Raw genomic sequence first — 5,991 nt, 5'->3', positions numbered from 1 at the left:
TGCTCTGTTGCCCAGGCTGGAGTGAAGTGGCATGATCTCCCGGGTTCAAGTAATTCTTGTGCCTGAGTCTCCCGAATAGCTGGGATTACAGGCACGCGCCACCATGTCAGGCTAATTTTTGTATTTTTTGTACAGACAGGGTTTCACCATGTTGACCAAGCTGGTGTTGAAGTCCTGACCTCAAGTGATTCGCCTGCCTCAGCCTCCCAAAGTGCTGGGATTAGAGGCATGAGCCACCGCACCTGGCTGGAAAAGTTATATTATTTTAAAGCCATGCCTCAAGCACAGCAGATGCATTAGCAAATCTGGAAAGTACACCAAAGGTCAAGTTCAGGAAGTGACAGTTGTGAAAAATACTCGTAACCATCCAGCCACCCAAGGAGAGCAAGCTTACTCTGACCATGCAGATTCACAGAATCTATCTGTGCTCCGACAAGATTTGCCATGAGATGCTTACAAAAGTAGCCACAGTGATTAAACCAGGCCATCCAGGTACTATCCACATGTCATAGTTACACATCATTAGCAAAAAATGGAGACAATCAGAGAACAGTCCATGGTTATCATACCAAAAGTGCTATAGCACCATATTTAGCAACAGAACACAGGGAGCCAAATGGTGAGACACATTTACAAGTAGATACACTGACCAAAGCAAATTAAGGTTATGTATAAAATATTAGTTCTATACATGGGTATATCCTGAGGTAATTTTAAATTTAAAAATTATTTTATGTCCAACTACAACTTTTTTCTTTTTAAATGGTTTTATTTTATGTGCAAATAATGAGCAGATGTTGTACCCATAAATTCTACTTTCCAAAAACAGGAGCTTTTTAAAAGAAAACCACATAACTTTTAAAAGGCACTGGGATTCCTCTGCTTCTAGATAATTGCTAGGTTAGGAAAATAAAGTTTTTCTACCAGGAATCACAAGTTAGAACTGAGTATTCTCCAAAGTGGAATTTCTAGAGTGTAGTGTCACTCCAGGCAAAGATTATTCAGTTCTCATGCCAAACATCCACAACTAGCTATCGGAAAGGTTAACAGTCTGAAAGCTAGTCGAAACAGTCCAGCATAATTAGGCTTCATCAAACAATGTCATCATGCTCTTCTAAGACGCAAATAAACCAAAACAGGAAATACTAAAATCAAAATATTTGTCACTGTCATACAAATTGTTAGTTCCTTGCTGTATCCCCACTACTATAACATTAATAAAGGGAACATTTTACTGCAAAGAATATTTTATTTTATACATCACCAGCCATGAATTTTTGCCATTAGTTATTATACAAATGCTGCCTAGTGCCATTATCCAAATGACATAACCATTTTACATCCACAATTCACTTAAGTAGAATTTTCATGATTTACATAAGTGCATCTATCAATGAAGATTTAACACTGAGATGCAATCTAACATTTGTAACATCTGATGTTTGGTAGATGGCAATGTAGGAGAGATATATTTTAATCACTTTTCATTTAAGCGAACTTACATAAAAAATAAACGAATAATTTAACAGTTCCAAGTCTCCAAAGGGCATTTTCAAATGTACATAAAAGAAATGGTTACAGAGATGTTTAAGAAGCATCTTCATGTCCACATCTTGTTGTAACTGCTGTATCATTTTCTCTTCCAACTCCTTCCCTTTGCCTGCAAGAAGGGCTTGGATAAGATGGATGTTTTGCTTGATTTCTTTGATATCCTGAACTTCTGTAGCTCTTTATTTTTCTTCAATTTGTTCATTATAAATTTAGCTTGGCATTTCTGTTTGATCTCTTCAACTCTCTTCATTGCACCAATAGTTTAATTCCATAGCTCTCGCTGGTATTTGATAGGTTCATTTCTATGTTTGTCAAATTCAAATGAATTATCCACTGTAAGCTCTTTACCAGCTGCTTTCTGGAATGCTTTGGTCCACCTAACTTTGTGAGGATTGCACTTCTTTTTGAAGTGTTTATGACATTTAGATTTACAAAATCTGAACACTTTGCAGTTGTTGCGGATGAACATCATGCTGTGGCCAGGGTAGATGGGCCCCGAGCAGAAATAACACTTCTTGAAACACATGTTGAAGCCGTGTGGGTCCCCACTGACCAAATGCCAAGCTTGAGGGCCAACTACAATTTTTTTTTTAACTTTTCATTTTGAAATAATGATAGAGTCACCAGAAGGTTCAAAGAAAGTATTCAGGGAGGCCCAGTGTACCCTATACCTTGCCTCCTTCCGTGGTGGCTAACATCTTGAATAATTACAGTACAAAATCAAAATCAGGAAATTGACATTGAAATGCTCCATAGAGCTGATTCAGATTTCATTGGTTTTATAAGAAGTACACGTGTGTACTTCTATACAGTCTTATTACGAGTGTAGCTTCCTGTAACCACCAACACAATTGAGAGACACAACTGTGCCATCACTACAAGGCTGCCTCATGCTGTAACTGCCCAGCAGGTTCACCCTGCCCACTGCCTAGACAGAGCTGTTTTATCAAGACAGGGGAATTTCGATAGAGAAAGAGTCATTCATGCAGAGCTGTCTGTGTGGGAGACCAGAGTTTCATTATTACTCAAAAGCAGTCTCCCCGAGCATTCATTCAGGGATCCGAGTTTTTTTGTTTTTTTTTTTGAGACAGTGTCACTCTGCCGCCCAGGCTGAAGTGCAGTGGTGCGATCTTGGCTCACAGCAACCTCCACACTCCCGGGTTCAGGCCATTCTCTTGCCTCAGCCTCCTGAGTTGCTGGGATTATTCGTGCCTGCCATCATGCTCAGCTAATTTTTGTTTTTCACTTGTGACAGAGTTTTAACATGTTGGCCAGCCTGGTCTCAAACCCCTGACTTCAGGTGATCTGCCCACCTTGGCCTCCCAAAGTGCTAGGATTACAGGTGTGAGCCACTGCACCTGGCCAAGTGTTTAGCTTTTTAAGAAACTGATATTTTCCAGAGTGGCTATACTATTTTACATTACTATCAGTGTAGGGAAGTAGATAATTTTCTCTCCATCTTTCATAGTTCTTAGTTAGGATGGGTCACTGTAACAAAAAAAAAAAAAAACAGATTAAAAAGAGACAGATAAAGAGAAGATTATGAACATGTATACCTCGTGTAGTATATATAGGGGAGACACCCAGAGAAATTGGTAAATTTTGAAGCGGTGGCTTTGAACTCAGACTTAAATACCATGTCTACTGAAACAAAAAGAAGGGTGCAGGGAAAGTTGGTTATGCTCAGGAAAAACTGGCAAATAACAGTAAGATTTGTTATGGAGATTTAAGTCAGTGCCTTCTCCATCAACAACGTATAACCGTCTCCAGTGACTTAGAGTCATCCTCTCTTCCTGGGACAATGTGGATGATAGGGTCACTTCCACTGTTTTCAGAGCTTCTCCTGTGGTTGCAGTTTCCCAAAATAATCAGCTCAAAATAAGAAAGGGGAGAGGAGAGAAAGAGAAGAAGAGTTATTATAAGGAATTGGCTTATGTGGTTATGGAGGCTGAGAAGTCCCACCATCTGCCATCTGCAAGCTGGCAGCTGGGGAAAGCCAGGGGTGTCATTCAATCTGAGTCCAAAGGCCTGAGAACCAGGAGAGCTGACGACGTGAACTGCAGTCTGAGGGAAGGAGAGACTGATATTCCAGCTCAAGTCGTCTGGCAGAAAAGAAGGGCCAAATTCAGGGCCGGGCGATGTGGCTCACAGCTGTAATCCCAGCACTTTGTGGGGCTGAGGCAGATGGACCACTTGAGCTCAGGAGTTGGAGACCAGCCTGGCCAACATGGTGAAACCCTGTCTCTACTAAAAATACAAAAATTAGCTGGGCATGGTGGCACGTGCCTGTAATCCCAGCTATTTGGGAGGCTGAGGCGGGAGAATCGCTTGAACCCAGGAGGCAGAGGTTGCAGTGAGTTAAGATCGCACCACTGCACTCCAGCCTGGGTGACAGAGTGAGACTTTGTCTCCAAAAAAAGAAAAAGAAAAAGGACCAAATTCTCCTTTCCTCTGCCTTACAGCCCTCAGCAGCCCATTGAGGAGGGTGATCCACTCAGAGACAGAATCGGAAATGACGTGTCGCCAAATATGTGGGAACCCCATGATCCAATCAAGACGAAACATAAAATTAACCATCACAAATGCTAATGATCAGATATAAAACGGGAAGTGGAGTAGAGAATACTTAGAGGTGGGAGGTACAGTTGTCATTGCAAACAAGATGGTCAGGGAACCTGCCCTGAGACAGTAACATGTAGATCTGAAGGACAGAGTAGGGGGCTTGAGAAGGGAAGTGACTCACCCATGACCCTCACCCTCATCCACTAACTCCTAACTGTGTTTTCTCCCTGATTATAGCTGGTTGTTTTATTTTCATAAAGTCATGAGATGTTAGTGATGGAAGTGACCATTGGGGATGGCCGTAAGTTTCACTGAAGATCCTAAGTCTATTAAACAAAAAATTGAATTTTTGTGGCAACTCAGATTGATAGTGGTGGCTTTTTGGAGCATGGCGTAGAGCAAGATCCAGAGGTTAGGTCTGGGTTCAGAGCAAAGAGTGATGCTTTCCCCAAGCTCAGCAGGAGGATGGTGACATTAGACAGTAGGTGGCCCATTGCTCTTCTAGTGTGACTCTCCCATTACATGATAAGGACATAGGCAGCTGGAGTGTAACAGACAGGAAGAGGCTGGATTTTCAAAAAGGTCTTTAACATGAACACTTTTATGCCTTCACTGTCTCCATGATTGACTAAGGGAAAGTAAAAGAAACGGAGGACGCGGGACACGGTGGCTCACGCCTGTAATCCTAGCACTTTGGGAGGCCGAGGTGGGTGGGTCACCTGATGTCAGGAGTTTAAGACCAGCCTGGCCAACGTAGTGAACCCTGTCTCTACTAAAAATACGAAAACTTAGCTGGCCGTGGTTGAGAGGTTGAACTACTTGAGAGGTTGAGGCAGGAGAATAGCTTGAACCCAGGAGGCAGAGGCTACAGAGAGCCGAGATTGTGCCACTGCACTCCAGCCTAGGTGACAAAGTGACACTGTCTCAAAAAAAAAAAAAAAGAAGAAGAAGAAAGAAAAAGAAATGGAGGACTCCACTCTTGGTTACAATAAAAAGAGTCCCTGCCTCCCAAACTTGCAGTTCCTCTCAGGCAACCATTTTATTCCAGGGCTTAGCCAGGCCTCCAGAAATGTGAGTTTTCTCTTCTTCTTTGTGGATTCAGCCCAGGGAGGAAAGGTACAATTGCAACCTCACACCCACAAAGATGCTCCTTGGACTTGGATAAAAGAGCATAAGACACCATTTTTATCACTTAACCCGGTAAAAGAAGATACCCACACAGACCACCAGGACTGCACAGCAGGAACAGAGGCCCACCTTCCCCTGTGCTGCCCAAGTTCCTAGAGGGATCTGAATGAAGCAACTGTTTAACTAATGCAACTGTGTTTAAAGTGCCCAAGGGACCCACACTCTTTAAATGATGCATAAATTGAGTCGTTTTGTAAAATACAGTCCCTTGATTTATTTGCTTAGTAGCTTTTAGTTTGTCTACTAGGTTTCTCTAAAAAAGAATACAAATGTATTTAGGCATAAATTGTTTTCAATCACTTTCTTGGTGTCTACATTACCCTCCCTGTAATATATTAGGGGTTCCTAAGCCACAAATGGTATGATTGAAGGTATAAACACTTGAAGCTCACTGCGACCTTAAACTCCTGGGCTCAAGCAATCCTCCTGCCTCAGCCTCCCAAGCAGCTGGGACTACAGGTGGGTGTCACCATGCCCAGCTAATTTTTAAAATTTTTTGTAGAGATGGGGGCCTTGCTATGTTGCTCAGGCTGGTCTTGAACTCCCGACCTCAAGTGATCCTCCCACCTTGACCTCCCAAAGTGCTAGGATTACAGGCATGAGCACCATACCCAGCCCCCATCTCTTTGTAATACACTAGAATTATGAAATGGCAGCAGAAAGAATTGACCTTCTTGCCAACAGTTGCAT

At 42.4% G+C, this 5,991-nt stretch overlaps 1 pseudogene; it reads right to left on the bottom strand.

Annotated features, from left to right (window-relative positions):
- Positions 1 to 1,484: 1,484 nt before the first annotated feature.
- Positions 1,485 to 2,077, bottom strand: LOC117098738 (annotated as a pseudogene).
- Positions 2,078 to 5,991: the final 3,914 nt, after the last annotated feature.

The sequence above is a fragment of the Trachypithecus francoisi genome, unplaced genomic scaffold (genome assembly GCF_009764315.1).
Source record: "Trachypithecus francoisi isolate TF-2019V2 unplaced genomic scaffold, Tfra_2.0 Contig01474, whole genome shotgun sequence".
Lineage (NCBI taxonomy): Eukaryota > Metazoa > Chordata > Mammalia > Primates > Cercopithecidae > Trachypithecus > Trachypithecus francoisi.
The sequence above is the reverse complement of the archived record's forward strand: the minus strand, read 5'-3'. Positions and strand labels throughout refer to the sequence as shown.